This window comes from Ursus maritimus, unplaced genomic scaffold (genome assembly GCF_017311325.1).
Source record: "Ursus maritimus isolate PB19 unplaced genomic scaffold, ASM1731132v1 scaffold_2, whole genome shotgun sequence".
Taxonomy (NCBI): Eukaryota; Metazoa; Chordata; class Mammalia; order Carnivora; family Ursidae; genus Ursus; species Ursus maritimus.
Window position 1 is genome coordinate 74,106,203 of NW_024424452.1, and position 17,683 is coordinate 74,123,885.

The 17,683-nt window shown below is 41.3% G+C and overlaps 1 pseudogene; it reads left to right on the top strand.

Moving 5' to 3' along the window:
* The first annotated feature begins 15,473 nt into the window (after positions 1-15,473).
* Positions 15,474-15,971, top strand: LOC103669190 (annotated as a pseudogene).
* Positions 15,972-17,683: the final 1,712 nt, after the last annotated feature.

Genomic DNA, 17,683 nt, shown 5'->3' on the forward strand with positions numbered 1-17,683 from the left:
AGAGTGTGGTCTTTATTTTTGCATTCCCTCTGTCTACTCTGCCATTTTGAGCATGGGTGTGGAACAGTAAATGTTTGTGGGTACACACGTTTCCCCCACCTCATGCGTTACCCTTCCAACTTCATTAATCCCTTTTCTCTGCTTATTTACAAGTATTACGACATGACATTTAGCTATAATGAAGTATTCTATGCTCATAGCCCCGTTCTTGCATTGTTTTCTCGTTTCCCTGACTTTATCCAGTGATACATTCACAGCGGGGTTGGAGGTAGACATGAGGTGGGACCTGATCTGTCCTGGGGCCCTGGCAGCACCACACGCCATGCGCTATAGATGGGAGGGGGACACAGGGGAGCTCGGGGGCCCCAGCAGAAGCCTGCATACCAGGGAGGAGGCCTAGCTCAGGCCCACAACGGGAGGAGCTAATGCTGGGCTGAGGTTGAGGGGTTGTGGTGAAGGGCACAAAGTGTCTGCTCCAGAGGGGCCAAGCGGCCAAGCCCTCGCCCAGGGCATAAGCCCACAGGGCGGGCTGGGGACACTCTGGGGAGGGAACGGGGGTTTCGGAGCTTCAGGATGGCGAACTCAGTGACCTCCCGAGGATGCGTCTGTGGCTTGTCACACGTGACCTCAAAGTCCAGCACTAAAAAGTAGTGATACCTCTGGGGCGGGAAGGGCACCATTGTCGCCATGGATGCGCCAAAGCGGGGCCGCTGGTTTTTGGTGGATGTGGAGCAGAACTCCGGAACACCGCAGGGAGAAAGTAAGTGGGGGCCCAGCACTTTTCTTGCTCGTGAGAGTAAATAGGAAGAAAACTGAGCTTCTCCAGTCTGTAAAGGTGCTAGCATTGAACACCGAGAAGCATCTGAAACTCCACGCACTCACCCCGGCCAATGCGATGTAAAGATCTTCAGATGAAGATGAAACCAACTTTAGAGTATGTTAAGAACTACAGGGTAAAAAACAACAACAAAAAAAGAACTACAGGGTGAGAAAAAGCCTATCTCTGTATTAGAGTAGGAAGACCCTTTAAGGAGAGCTATTCATTCATGCTTTTGCCTATATCACGCATACAGATTTCTTTCTAATCTCACTTTCTCTCGCTCTCCACCCGTGTTCCAGGGCAGATGCTCCTTCTGCTTTGAAATATAAAAGAGGACCTACAGTTTCAGGATCCTGTGTCTGAGGTTCCCCCAAACCTCAGTTCCTTATTCTAGCAAGGATAGTTCGGTTGGTAGCACTTAGAGGTGCCCCCAGCAATAATGACAGGGAGCTCACACGGGTAGGGAAATGTATGAAACCTGGGAGCAGCCAACTGTTCAGATTTCTTACCTCTCTGCTCCCACCCAACCTAAAACCTCATCGCGCAGCTTAATATACAAAGGGCCTGGGGTGGCTCAGTCGTTAAGCGTCTGCCTTCGGCTCAGGGTGTGATCCCAGAGTCCTGGGATCGAGCCCCACATCAGGTTCCTCCGCTGGGAGCCTGCTTCTTCCTTTCCCGCTCCCCCTGCCTGTGTTCCCTCTCTCGCTGGCTGTCTCTCTCTCTCTGTCAAATAAATAAATAAAATCTTAAAATATATATATACACACACACAAAGGGCTTGGTGGTGAGGTATGTTGGACAGACCTGGGTTTGGGGTCCAGTGCCCACTGTGTCTCCGGGGCGAACTCGAGCCAGTTACCAACCCCTTCTAAGGCTCGGCTTTCTTATGTAAAATGGGAGATCATAATATCTACTTAGGGTAGTTGCGAGGATTAAATATGGTTAGGTATATTAAATGCTTTGCACAGTGCCAGGCACAAAACTGATCTAAAAGACCGAGATCTATTATTAGCTAAGAACCATGCTAAGTCAGCTTCCAAGTACTTAGGAGAGTACTGGCACACAGTTGGTGCTCTTTAATTGCTTGTGCAGCCAGCAAATGCAGATTGCCTTTTCGAATTTACTTTTGTTTATTTTGTCAAAGGCTAGAATGTATTTATGAGCAGAGGAGAAAAGGACAGAAGAGATCCAGGTTGGTTTTTAATTTTAATTTTGTTGAGATATAATTTTTATCCAAAAAAATCATCCATTTAATATTTATAGTTCAATAAGCTATGACAAATATAGACAGTCATATAATGACCAATCTGAGATTCAGACCTGAAATGTAAGCTTTGGCTTCCACTAAGAAAGAGAAGGCTCTCCCCACCCCCCCTCAGGGAAGGAGGTAAGGTGGGTGGAAACGTAGAGAAATAGGCGCTGGGGAGAGGCGGGAGTGACTCTGAAAGCATTTCCTAATGTTGATTTGCCGGGTGCGGTAGGCAGCTAGGTGCGTGCTGGGAAAAAGGTAAACAACAATGGGACAGGAGGACGCACAGAAAGGGGACAGTAGCTTTACGTGGGAAGAGACTACAACGCAGGTGCGGAGTGGCTGCCCAGCTAAGCACTCTGGATCGTGGGTCATAGACCGGCTGTGGGCTGGCAGAATGTGGGGGCTGGACCACCCCAAGGCTGGAGACTTGTGGGGCACGGGGAGGAAGGACGGAGGGACACACACAAGCGCATTAGGAGGGTTTTGTAAGGAATGTTGGAGAAGGAACTGAAGCCAGGAGGGAACCCACAGGTCGGGACGCGGGGGCTGAGAGAACGCGAGGGAAATCTACAAGTGGGCGGGCTCCAAGCTGAGGAGATGCACAAAGCGTTTCAGGCTGCTTGGGTTCCACGTTGCCCACGTGGACTCATCTTGAGAGACGAGGAAGTTCAGGCGGTGCTCACAGGAATTGGAAGGCAAAGCGATCTGTTCACAATTGATAGAAAACACAAAGGATCGTTTAGACAAACGCTAGGCTTTATTAAGAGCAGTGCTAATGTTTCACTGGGGTGGATGTTTACCCATAATCTGTGGGAGGACAGCTGTTACATTGTACACTGTCCAGTGCATCAGCAAGTCCTGTGGGCTTAAAATCTGCTCAGAGTCCCACCACCCTTTCTACATTTATTGCTACTGACCACTCACAGGGGTATCTGCGAGCGCATCTGAATTGGTCATCCTGTGAATATCCTTGCTCCTTTATAGCATACAGCAGCCAGAAAGAGTCATTGAAAGCATAACTCAGGTAATAAATTTTCTGTTCAAAACTGCTGAGTGTACTTCCCATTCTCATTCAGCAAAAACCCCAGGGCTTTCTAGAGCTCACTGCCACCCCACCCCAAATCTCCCCCCCAAAAGCCACCTCTGCCCACTTCCCCCTGCTTTACTGCCCCATCTTACCTTCGACTGATCTCATCTTCTCTCCTGCACGCTCCCGGGTCAGTCAGCTTCAGCCTCCTTGGTCTTCTTGCTGTTTCCAGATCAGCCCCGGGGAACATGAGTTTATTGCAGGATGTTTGCACTCACTGTTCTTTCTGACAGCCAGTTTTTTCTCCCATGTATCTGTGTTGATTATTTCCCCATTGCACCTCCTTCTGGTCTTTGCTTAAATGTTACCCCCAGACCATCCTAGTTAACATTGCCTTTTTCCCTTCCACAAACACTTTGTTTCCTTCTCTGGTTTATTTTTGTCTTAGGACCTAATGTCTGATGTCCTATATGCTTTCCTTATTGTGTATTGTCTTTCTTTTTCAACTTGGGGGTAAATGCCTTTAGATGACGGATTTTGTCTGCTTTGTTCTCTTCAGTACCTAACAAGGTTGCCTGGCACTTGCAAAATAATCAATCAGTGAAATGATTTAAGAGAAACTTGCTCATGACTATAAGGTGAAGTTTTAATGGAATACAAGCTTCAGTACAGACAAAAAAGGAGAAAGAGACATGATAAAACAGGTCATTTTCTCTGGAAAGAGGAAAGAGAAAATGAAAAAAGACAGAAGAAAGAAAAAATTAATAAGCGACTAATGTTTTCTAACAGATCCTTTATGGTCCAAGGACTGGGACAGATCAAAGGTCAGAGACAGAACACAAAGTGTTGGAATAAAGATCAGGAAATCTAACATCCCTCTGTATCCATACAGATACAGGTTGCAAGAAACTGCCCCCCAGCATGAGAAAGGGTGTTTTTTGAAGTGTGGCCTTGGGTTTATATAGGCCAGTACTTTACAGGGGTTAAACACAGGACAAGAAATGTCTTGGTAAAATAGGCAATAAAAACAGTTACTTTGAAAGAAGTTCTCTTTACATGAAAGCAGGAAAAAGTGGCAACTTGTGAGTACTGAAAGTACAGAGTCAGTGTTAGGGAAATACCACTGGGGGTTGGGGAGGGGGAAGAGTGGGGGAAGGTAGTTAAATATAAACCTGGTTTTATTTGCAAAGCTTTAATCTTGATAAATGGCACCTTCTTAAAGCAAATACCTAATCTAGGGAGCTCATTAACATTGCTCTGTCAAAATCTAGGCCATAGATCCCAAATTCTGGGGGGAAACAATTTGTTTAGAGTGCGTTGGACTGAATGTGAATATGACAACACACCATAAAATATTAAGAAGTTAGTTACTAAGAAAAATATTAATATGTGATTACACAAACCAGGCTTTAATAGCTAGAAATTTATAAACAAGTCTGTTAGTTTCTTGAGGGCTGTTCATCTGCTAGGCATTTTTCTGCAGTAACTAAAATTTTGTTTTCTATAAATGATGAACAATAAATATTTGTTTATTGGAATTGGGTGATGTCAAAAAGGTTATATTAATTTCCAGGAAAGGTGATTATTAGAAATGATTAATCTGTACTAAATGAAATTAAAAATAAGAATCAGATTATGTCTATACATACAACGTTTGATTGTTGATGTGTTTACCACAGGTAACCTTCTGTGAGCTGGAGTAAGGTGTTTTACTACCAAAACAGAATGGTGCTCTATTCCCAGATTACAGACAAAAATTAGATTAATGGAAATACTTTTCTCAATTTACATTTTCTTTCTCATTATTTGTTCTGAAACATTTGGCGTCTACTACCATTTGCTTATATTAGAATCTGGTGCAAGGACTCTGCAAAACTTTCATGTACAATCTGGAGCTCATTACTACCCAATGACCATCAGAATAATGACTTATGAAAAACATTATTTATGAGATGAGCTGTTGTCGAAAGGAAAACTATTTTCCTTTAGAGACTGTGAAATCCACGTTTGGCTTAAGCTGGATCATCAGGGAGCCATGCACTTGGATCACGTAGCACTGACCTTTCACTGACCTGTGCTTCAGTGGGGACCCAGCGGCCATTCCTGAGGGGTGCACAGGAAACAGCCTGAAAATATCTGCTTATAGATACTCTGCACACTACAAGATGGCCTCTTTCTGTGGTCCTTTGGGAGAAACTTATTTTTAATTTCAGGATCAAGAAAGGTGCTTCCTTTGAACATTTTTTGAGGGACACTCTACTGTACAACTGATAAGATTTGACTTTTCACATCTGCTATTTTAAAACTTCCTGCTAAACCCAAGCCCACTCAAAGCAAGATGCAGGGGTTTTTGGTTGGTATTCCTACGTCCTTGTCTTTCTTGCGTCCCGTCTATGGTCCCACCTCTGTTTTTGCTTCCTCTCCTACTTCTAACATAAGTTATCTAGTAGTAGTTTATGTTTTCTTATAAGCAACCTTCAATCTTTTAGGGGAACAGGTTGAGAACTAAATATATTCATTCATATATACATAAAATTATATTGTGTCATTTGAGTTTTATTTTTTGCTGAGAGTATGGTGCTCTCAATTACTTTGCCTCGGAAGAAGTATGAGACTTTTCGATTTTGGAGGGTAGCTGCTAGGAGGGCAGAGAAAATTCTTTATGATGCCTTGCCAATAGCAAACCACACTATCCTCACCGGCCAGTAGTTTGTAAAGACCCTATGGCGCACTGCAGAAAATAGTCTTCACTGTACAGACTACACTGTAGCCTGCGAGCGTTCTTCCTCGTTTGGTCTCCGGCGCAGCTGATTTACATCTCCCTGTTTCATGCCTCCGTCATTGGCAACCAATGAACTGTACACTCATAAAATTTTTACTTAACTTCCGTTTAAAATTATCCAATTTGTCTCTAGATACTTTACAATAATTTCTGAATCCCATATTAGCTCTGTGGACTCTGGACATAAACGAATGTCAAATAGTCCCTACCCCTGAGGAAAACATAATGAGTCTACTTAAACCCGCTGAAGAAAGTCAATGCCAGCTGTTCAAGTCTTTTAGCCCCGATAATAATAATGAAGGCTCCGCCTTTGGGTGAGACTTGCAGAACTCTGGCAGTCGAACCAGACGCCACCTACTGGGGAAACGCGGGCTTGCAGAGAATAGAGCCGCAATGCCCAGTAGGGATGGCTGGCTCAGCCTTGGGGTCGCTCCCAATGCCACTGAGCTGTGCCCTTCTACGATGTACCCGTCAACCATTTTCTGTTATGTGTATTTTACCACGATTTTTTAAAAAAGTAGCGAGTGGTATAAAACAAGGTGTTCGGCACAACAGAAATTAGTAACAGTTGCTCATAACAATACCACTATATTGATGTTATAGTTAATCGTATTTATAATGTCAATGTTATTAGTCATAATCATTGCCTGTATAGTGCTTCATATATGCCACGTACTATTCTAAGCACTTTACATAGAAGTACAGTCTTTGTTGGTATTTCCCTAAGACTACTGAGAAAAGAAAAGTTTTGCATTCTTATCTGTCCCATCTGAAAACAGGCTGCCCCGTTCCCGACTTTCAGGAAGCCTCCTCAGTCTGCAAGAAGGACTTCGATAGAAGGCAGCTGGGACAAACAGAACGGTAAACCCATGACCAAGCTTCATGCCCCCAGAAGCAGGTGGGCATATGAACTTATCTGAAACTAGAGAAGTTGCGCCTGAATGTAAAGCATGGACGTGCCCATGAACTGAGGGAGGCTCTGCTGTGGGCTAGGGCTGAGACAACGAGGCAGCTATCCCCTCAGCACTGAGAACTCTTGTCATTATCCAAATAGACCCATGTGATTGCCTCATCTCTCAGTGGGTCAGCGTCCCACATATGACACCCTTTTGCCCACCTGGCACCCCACTCCAGTGCCATTCCTTCTGACCAGGATGCCCCGTCCACTCAGCAAGCCCAGCCAGAATCCTGTCCAAGGTCAGCATCCTCTCTGTCCCATCTCTAAAGGTAACTTACTTTTATTCTGGTTACCACCATCCATCATTCACAGTTTGCAGATCAAGGATGTATTTCGTATCTGTATCTGTTTCTTACCCCACCCTCAGATAGTCGGGTCCTCCCGGGTAGCTGCTGTTTTTATTTTTTTGACTTTGCAGACGCACTAGTTTTATGGGCACGGAGCAGGGGATGGAGGGAGACAGATGGGTAAGGCGTCATCAGACCTTGTACAGAGGAAGTAGGGAATGGGTTGGGCAGGCTGAGGAAAGCTTACAGGACCCTGAACTTAAGCATAAAGCTCTTAGACTACCCTGGTTTTCACTGACCCTTATCCCAATCCCCTGCTTTGGCATTCTGCAGAGATTGCCTTGATTCGCATCTGAGTCAAATGACCTTCTTCAAAAGCTTTCACAGTGCGACTCCATTTACATGGGTACTCCTTTGATTGGTTTTTCACTACTCAGAGTGTCATCTGTCCATAGGCTCTGTTTGCCTCTTTAGTTGTTGTTGTTGAAGTACAGTTGACATACAATGTTACACTGGTTTTAGGTGGACAACGTAGTGATTCAACAACTGTACACACCACAGCATAGCTGCCATGTGTCACAACACCATTGACTATATTCCCTGCGCTCTTTCATTCCCGTGACTTATTCCTTCCGTAACTGGAAGTCTGTGTCTCCCACTTTTCTTCACCCATTTTGCTCATCCTCCCCACCCCTCTCTTCTCTGGCAACCACCAGTTTGTTCTCTGCATTTATGAGCCTAATTCTGCTGTGCTTTTTGTTTTATTTTCTAGATTTCAAATGTAGGTAAAATCATATGATATCTGTTTTCCTCTGTGTGACTTAGTTCACTTATACTCTTTAAGTCCATCTGTGTTGTCACAAATGGCAAGATCTCGTTCCTTTTTAAGGACGAGTAATATTCCCTTGTCTATATATACCACATCTCCTTTATCCATTCATGAATGGATGGATGCTTGGTTTGCTTCCGTATCTTGGCTACCGTAAATGATACTGCAACAAACACATGGCTGTGTATCTCTTCTCAAATTAGTGTTTTCAGTTTCTTTGGGTAAATATCCAGTAATGAAATTAGTGGATCATATGGTATTTCTATTTTTAACTTTTTAAGGAAACTCCACACTGTTTTCCACAGTGGCTGCACCAATTTACATGCCCACTAAGAGTTGCACAAGTGTTCCCTTTTCTCCATGGCCTTGCCAACACTTGTTATTTGCTGTCTTTTTGGTCTAGCCATTCTCACAGGTGTGAGGTGATATCTCATTGTGGTTTTTGATTTGCATCTCCCTGATGATTTGTGACGTTGAGCTTTTTTTCGTGTCTTTTGGCCATCTGTATGTCTTCTTTGGAGAAATGTTTATTCAGGTCCTCTGCCCATTTTTAATCGGAATTTTTTGTTGTTGAATTGAGTAAGTTATTTGTATATTTTGGATGTTAATTCCTTATTGGTTATATCATTTTCAAATATCTTCTTGCATTCAGTAGGTTGCCTTTTTGTTTCGTTGATGGTTTTCTTTGCTGTGCAAAAGCTTCTTCTTTTGGTGTTTTATTTGCTTCTTATGCTTGTCTTCCCTATCCAACAAGATAATACACGTTAAAAGAGCCAGAGCACTGTCTTTCCTTTTTTTAATATACTGTCCCCTAAAATGCCCATCTTTGTGCTTTGTTGTATAGGTAGGATGAGCTAAATAAATGGTCTTTAAAAACAAATTAACATGGTGATACAACTAGGGATGTTAATATTATTTTTTCTTTTCATATTTCAAATACAAAATACATAAATATCTTTGGTGGGGACATTTCATACAACCAAGTGATAGCAAGTCTTAGAACTTACAGCACAGTACCCAGATATGGAAAACGTTCTTATTACCCGGGCATTGACAATGTAAATGTCAGTCCACACAAAGTCATTTTATCTGCCTGTGTCTTACTGCTTGCCCCATCTCTAGTCTCTGATAACATAAGAACTCAGGAGAATTAGGCATTCAGAATTTTTGATAAAATCACTTTTTATTAGGAAAGAATGCCAAGAAAAATGGTAGCTTGGAAATCTCAGATATTTTTAAGCGTGTGTTAGGCTCGCTATCTTAGGGAATGTGCCAGTTATAGAACCCAAATCCGTTGACCCACGAATTGCTCTTTCTTGGCCTATCTGGAGAAGTAAATGGTAAAACATTTATGGCTAGAGGATTCAGTCTTTTGGTTAATACTTTTCCCCTGCATTTGCCAAAGTGGTTCTGAACTCAAATAATGGTGTGGTTATTCGAAATTCTTCCTAAAAACGATGAGGTCTGTAATTTCTTTTAACAACTTGAAAAAAATCCTGGAGCAGGAATTCTATGTTTCCTCTGACCTTTTCGTATGTGTGATACACTCACAGACCATTTTCTAATTCTCAACTAGAATTATGAGTAATGTTTAGGATTTTATCTTATCAAAATGTTTAGTTTCTTCAAGTCATGATTGTACTGTGAGTAATTTAGCTCCTTTGCATAGCAACCAATTATGATATAACAAACAGTGGGCAATGATATGTCAGTGGAGGATAAACTATGTAACAAAAGTTGTAGTTTCATCGAAATGACTTCAAAGAGAGGAATAAAAATATAGAAATGCCTTTTTATTTAAAAAAAGAGAGGTTTTAGTATTCCCACATAGCACCAAAGATAACTAAACGTCTTATTGTTCCCCAAACAAGTATTTTTCAGATCAATTAATAGGCATTCTTAATTCATATTTGTATATTAATAATTAACAATTCATGTCTACTTGTTTGGGGGGGGAATGAATTATAAATATTACAATATCCATTCTGTGGAAGAGAAACCAGACTGAAAAAGAGGCTGGGAATCTGATCGTCTGGCTTTTGGCTTCATCTCTGACACAAACAAGCAAGAGTTTCAGGCAAGTTGTTTCCACTTTGGGGACTTATTCTTTTCACTTATAAGATAACAAAGTTGGAGCTCATGTTCCATCCTTATCTCATCTCTTTCCTATCACTCCACATTATTTTCTTGTCCCTATTATATCTTAGCAGATTCTAGATCAGGAGAGATACTGCCCACTTCTTCAGTAGAAGGACCCATGAGTAGCTACATAAGTTATGGGGCCCATTCCAAACTAAAAATGTCAAGCTCCTAGTTAAAAATTAATATTTCAAGAGGGGGACAACAGAACGTTAAACTGAGCATGGGGCCCCTCCAACCGTGGGGACTCTTTGTGACTGAACAGATCCCACATCCATGAGGCTGGCCCTGGTGAAACGAAAGGAATTTTTTTTTTTTACATTCAGACACTCTCTTTTGTTCTTAACAGAATAAAAATCAGAGAAATCTTGGTGGAACAGTGACATGAATCATTAAAGAAAAGAAATAACGAGAGTACAGTATTAGAAAGCCAATGTTTCAGATCGATCACAATGACAAAACAGGAGGCTCCTGACTTTCTCTCCTCCCAGATTTGCCAAATATACAGCTACACATGGATCATTTTCCTTTGAAAGATAACTGAAAACCAACTAACTCCTCCACATTAGCCTACTGAGAGAACACTCACATCGAAATGGGCAGGAAACGCTGAGACACACACCATAAACCCCACCCCTGGCACAGTGCCTTACAATTGGGAGGGAACTCCCAACTCCCAGCTTCTTCCTGTGAGTGAAGGGTTTGGACCACACATCAAGTGCTCAACTTTTAAGGCTACTATGTGAGGGATGGGTCCCCAAATCTTCTAGCTCAGAAAGCCAACAGGGTTTGGCATTCACAGGTCTCATAGGACCATACCAAACAAAGCAGCAGCTGTCAAGCAGGTACGTGACCACTCCCCCAGCTATTCCCCAGGGCTCAGTGCCGATGGAGCAGGCAAAGGTGCCCATCTCCCAGTCTTTTCCTGGAAGGGGTTTGAATGCAGAATTTCCCAGCTGTTGCCTGAGGGTCTGGCTTCTAATCAGTTTGCATCTGGGTGCTGACTAGGATCTTCCTAGGAGCCCTAAAAAGCTGGAGGGCACTTGTCCCATATTCTCTCCCTGGCTCACTTCAACAACAACAAAAATCCAAATTGTCAGCTTTTTCCTGGAAAGAAATTGTCCACACATAAAGTGCTCCAAGTTTTGCCACTCAAGGAACAGGTTCCCAAGTCACCTAACTCTAATAGCCACCAGGGCTTGGCATCTACAAGTCCCATAGGACCATATTAAACAACAACAAAAAAAGCAGTTTCCAAATGGGCACACAAGCACTTTTTGCAGCTCTTCCTTCCCAGCTCAGAACAGAAGCAAGAGGCAAGAACACTCATCTCCCAGTTTCTCCCTAGAAGGCACTTGACTGTGTACTTTCCTAACTGCTGTTTGAGGTTCTGGCTTCTGGTTAGACTGCATGAGGGAGCAGACTGGGATCCTCTCAGGAGCCTGAAGGAGCTGGTGGGCATGTCCCCTACCATCTCCCCACAACTCATCCAGCTGTAAAACCAGATCTCCAGCTTCTCCCTGGAAGAAGCATGTCCACACATCTAGCACCCCAAATGTTATAGCTGCCACATAAGGACTAGCTCCCAAGTCACCCAGCAGTTGGTGCTGATAGGGCTCAGCATTCACAAATCCCCCAGGACCACACGATACCAAGAGATAACTCTATGTGGATGCACAAGCCCCTGTAGTAACTATTCTCCCTGGTTCAGAACAGAGTAAGCAAAACCGCCCAGCTCCCAGTTTCTCCCTGATGGGGACTGGACTGTACATCTGATATCCCGACTTTTCCAGCTACTGCCTGAAGGTCAGGCTTCCAGTTAGCCTGCATTGGTGAGATGATGGAGTAGACAATTAGTATTCATGAAACTGAACAGGCATGTGGGCATTCCCACATCTTTGGGACAATGGCACACCCCAATCTACTGGGGCCCATGAGAACGAAGACAGCAGAATGGATAATCACAAAGGTTTGAGAAGCAACTAAGACCTCAGGCTAGCCTGATCAATGAGGCTCAAGTCTAGTCAGTCAAGACTGGGAGAGGTGACTGTTTCACCTAATGCATAGAAAACAGTGCAAAGAACCAAGGAAAATGAAGAAACAGGGAAATGTGTTCCAAACAAAAGAACAAGATAAACGTTTAGAGACCAACCTTCATGAAATAGAGATAAGTGATTCACCTGACAGAGACTTCAAGCTAATGATAAAAATGCTCAAGGCAATGGGGAGAGCAATGCAGGAACAAACCGAGAATTTCAACAAAGAGATGGAAAATATTAAAAAGTACCAAATAGAAGTACCAATAAAAGTACCAATAGCTGAAGAATACAATAACTCAAGTAAAGAATTCAAGAGAGGGGTTCAACATTATACTGGATCAAGTGGAAGAAAGGATTAGTGAACTCGAAGTCAAGACAGTGACTATCACCCAGTGAGAGCTTAAGGTACTCATAGGACACCACCAAGTGGGCCAATATATGCATTGTAGGTATCTGAGAAGAAGAGAGAGAAAGGGACAGGAAGACAACTCAAAGAAACAATGGCTGAAGACTTCCCAAACCTTAGGAGAGAAACAGACATCCAGATGAAGGAAGTTTAGGCATTACCAAAGAAAATGAATCCAAAAGAGAACCCACCAAGACATACTATAACTGTATTGTCAAATGTTCAAGAAAACAAGTCTTCATAAATTTAAGAAAGCCAGAATCACATCTAGCACTTTTTCCAACCATAATGGCATGAAATAAAGAATCAGTTACAAGAAAGAAAAATTCATGCACGCGTGGAGATTAAACAACATGCTCCTGAACAACCCATGAACCAATGAAGAAATCAAATGGGAAATAAAAAAAATATTTTGAGGCAAATGAAAATGGAAACACAACCAAAAACGTGCCAAACTTATGAGGAAACATACCAAAACTTAAAAGATGCAGCAAAAGTGGTTCAAAGATGGAAGTTTTTTTTTAAAAAGATTTTATTTATTTATTCGACAGAGATAGAGACAGCCAGCGGGAGAGGGAACACAAGCAAGGGGAGTGGGAGAGGAAGAAGCAGGCTCATAGTGGAGGAGCCTGATGTGGGGCTCGATCCCGTAACGCCGGGATCACGCCCTGAGCCGAAGGCAGACGCTTAATCGCTGTGCCACCCAGACGTCCCCAAAGATGGAAGTTTATATCGATAAATGCCTACATTAAGAAAAAAGAAAGATCTCAAAGTTAACACTACAGCTAAAGAACTAGAAAAAGAATAACTAAGCCTAAAGTTAGTATAAGAAAGGAAATAACAAAACAAAGTGGAAATAAATAAAATATAGGCTAGAAGGGCAATAGAAAAGATCAATGAACCTAAGAGCTGATTTTTTGAAAAGGTAAACAAAATTGACAAAACATTAGCTAAATTAAGAGAAAAAGAAGTAAGACTGAAATATAACATCAGAAGGGAAAGAAGACACATTATAACTGATACCACAGATATACTAAGAATTGTAAGAAACTGTTTTGAACAATTGTGCACCAACAAATTTCTTCTAGGATAACCCAGAAGAAATTAACACATTCCTGGGAACATATAACTTACCAAGAATGAATCATGAAGAAATAGAAAATCTGAGCAGAACAATAACGAGTAAGGAAACTGAAGCAGTAATCAAAAGCCTCCCAACAAAAGGAAGCCCAGGGCCGGATGGCTTCATGGGTGAATTCTACCAAACATTTAAGGAAGAATTAATATCAATCCTTTTCAAACGCCTACAAAAAATTAAACGGATGATACTCTCCCAAACTCATTTTATGAGCCCATACCAAAGTCAGTATGAGCCCTCATACCAAAGCCAGACAAAGATATGCCAAAAAAGAAAATTACGACCCAATATCCCTGATGAATATAGATGCAAAATTCCTCAACAAAATATTAGCAAACTGAATTTGACAACACAGTATAAAGATCAAACACCATGATCAAGTGGGATTTATCCTTGGGATGCATTCAATAAGTGTGATATACCACATTAACAAAATGAATCCATGTTGTTATATCATTTCAATAGACGTAGTCAAAACTTTTAATAAAATTCATCATCTTTTCACGATAAAAACTCTCAACAAGTAAGGTATAGAAGAAATACACCTCAACATAAAAAGACCATATCTGGCAAACCCAGAGCTAAACATCATTCATATTCAGTGGAACAAGATTAGGAACAAGAGAAGCATGCCCACTCTTCCCTCTTGTATTCAAAATAGCGCTTGTAGTGCTGGTCAGGGCAATTAAGCAAGAAAAAGAAATAAGGAACCCAAATCAGAAAGGAGGAAATAAAATTGTTTCTATTTGCGGATGACATGATGTTATAAATAGAGAACCCTAAAGACTACACCAAAACACTATTCTTATAGTGTTATATATATTATAGTTAGAAGTAATAAATTCAGTAAAGTTGCAAGATACAAAATCAATATACAAAAATCAGTTGCATTTCTATATACTAACAATGAACTATTGGAAAGAGAAATTAAGAAAATAATCCCATGTACAATAGTATCAAAATAAAATACTTAGGAATAAATTTAACCAAGGAGATTAAATATCTGTACACTGAAAAATATGAAACATTGATGAAAGAAATTGAAGACACAGATAAATGGATAAACATTCCCTACTCATGGATTATAAGAATTTATATTGTTAAGATGTCCATAGTATCCAAAGTGGTCTGCAGATTGAGTGCAATCCCTATCAAAGTTCCAATGATATTTTTCACAGAAATAGGGAAAAAATCCTAAAATTCGTATGGAACCACAAAAGGCCCCAAATATCCAAGCAATCTTGGGAAAGAAGAACAAGGCAGAGGCATCACGCTTACTGATTTCAAGCTACACTACAAAGCTACAGTAATCAAAAACTAGGATTGGCATAAAAACAGACATAGATCAATGAACAGAATAGAGTCCAGAAATGTACCCATCCATATAGGACCTATTAATTTTTAACAAAGGTGAGGAAATACATAATAGGAATAGGATAGTCTCTTTAATAAACGGTGTGGTAAAACTCAATATCTACATGCAAATGAATGAACTTGGACTGTTAGCTTACACCATATACAAGAATCCACTCAAAATGGGTTCCAGCTGTGATGTAGGGTGGGCTGGTGGCGGCCGCTGGGGTGGTTTTGCCCACCTGCCCAGAGGAGGTGGCCACGGCAGAGCCAGGGGACCGAGTTGGGGTGGGACCAAGCCCGGAATCCCGGGAACCACCTGCTCTCCGATTGCCCACCCGAGGCCGAGGGGCGCCTGAACGTGGCCCCCTGGGGCAGGCGGCTGGATGGGCTAGGAGAGTAAGAATGAGCAAGGGAGAAAATAGGTATGGCAGGACGTGCTGATGGCGGTGAGGTACCGTCAGCTGCAGCTTCAGGAGCAGCGCAGGTCTGGTTGGGAGATCAAGCCCAGTCAACCCCTTACGGAAAGAAGAAGAATACTGATTCCTCCAAGTGTGGAGTGTATAGAATTTAAACCTTCTCTCACAAGTGTATGGTAGAACTAAAGAAGACAATCAAGCAAGGGTCATCTGAAATTGTAATTGGCTCGCTAATAATCCCAGGACAAAGTTGGAAAGAAGTACTCAAGCCTAAGACGGCTGCAAAGATGTTTGATTTGGTATCAAGGCTTGGGCTGACTGTGCTGTGGAATGGGCTGCAAAGGACCCGTATGGCTTCCTTACAGCTGTCATTCTGGCCCTTACTTCATTGTTTCTATTCTAGCAAGTGCAATACTGTCCTGGAAATTGGCCAAGATGATTGAGGCCAGGGAAAAGGAGCAAAAGAAGAAACAAAAACATCAAGAAAATATTGCAAAAGCTAAACGACTAAAAAAGGACTGAAGGAATGAAAGGCTCCGTGACGAGAGGAACATCATTTGGAAAATTATGCTTGAAAGGACCTAAGGGACTACGTCCTACGCTTGAAAGGACTAATTTGGAAAATTAGTGTTGAAAGGACCCACTAAGGTCTCTTTTCTGGTTTTTATGGCAGCAATTTGTTGTAAACGAAGTCGGAGCACATGTAAGAATCGTGTTAGTTGTGACCTCTACTGTAGCGACTTTTAGATTTTGGTGTAGAAGTCTGTTGACAGTTACTGTAAATTGGCATTTATTAGGCTATAAATTCTTTATAGTTGACTTAGTCATTTGCCATTTTGCAGCTAATGTTCTGAAATGAAAACATCCTGTGGAGAAAAATGACAATACTTCATGAACTCTATTCAAATAGTGGCTTAGAATGGGGTCCTGGACTAAAGGAACTGAGAATGTAAAAATCAAAACTGTCCCGAGGTGAAAAGTATGCTTTGGCCTAAAAAGGCATAAAGTATATTACTGACATCTTTTATCATTATTGCTTATTTCTTGGAATAGAATCATTTCTCGAAGCCGCATGTTAACCAATGACCGTGTTTGGCATTTTTCTCATTTTAGCCTTTGAGATAATTATCAGACATTCTGCATTTTTTTAAAACCTCATTTTATAAAGATTCTCTTATTGGCCATGTAGCATACCACCTACCAGATAGGACAATTTTTGTACTTATGAACCTGCCATTTTCTTAGAGATGTCTTGTTGAGTGGAATAACACTATGATTTAAAGCTTGCAGTAAAAATGCCAAACCTTGCAGTGCTTTGGAAACAGTTTATTCTTTATTGTGCTATGTAGTAAGGTGAAGTAGTTAAAATGTCTTACCATGCAATTTGCTCGTTATATAGATGCCACTTATGTGTTTTTATTTCATTCTTCATTTTAATTTAGTAGTGATGTTCTATACTTTCTGATGTTCTACACTTTCGAACAGGTTCATGGTGATAATTAAAATTTCAGACTTCTCTTAAGGAATTCTTAAAAAGTAATTGTTAAGGGGCGCCTGGGTGGCACAGCGGTTAAGCATCTGCCTTCGGCTCAGGGCGTGATCCCAGCGTTATGGGATCGAGCCCCACATCAGGCTCCTCCACTGTGAGCCTGCTTCTTCCTCTCCCACTCCCCCTGCTTGTGTTCCCTCTCTCGCTGGCTGTCTCTATCTCTGTTGAATAAATAAATAAAATCTTAAAAAAAAAAGTAATTGTTAAGTCCTATTTCCTAAGTGGTAAAGGTTTAACATTTGGAAAATTTTTGTTCATCATACTAGTAACTGGGTGAAAAGGTTAATTATGTTAAAATGAGAATGTGTTAAAATTAGAAATAAAGAGCTAAAGGATAGTTCCTTCAGCTAAGTAGTATAACTGGAACTTTTTACTATTAAACATGGCTTTTATAAATGCATAGTCTAACAATTTTATTCACTGTCAGTATATAATAGCTTATTAATGTTTTCCTCACCTCTAATAATGAATTTTAAATTACAAAAAATTGTCCACCAGCTCTAATTTAAAAATAAATCCAGATATTGAAATAAATTTGATACTTTAAAAAAAAATCAAGTCATAATGGATTAAAGACCTAAACATAAGACCTGAAATTCTAAAACTCCCAGAACATTGACGATGAACTCTTTGACATTGGTCTTGGCAATGATTTTTTGTTTGTTTGTTTGTTTTTCTTTTTTTT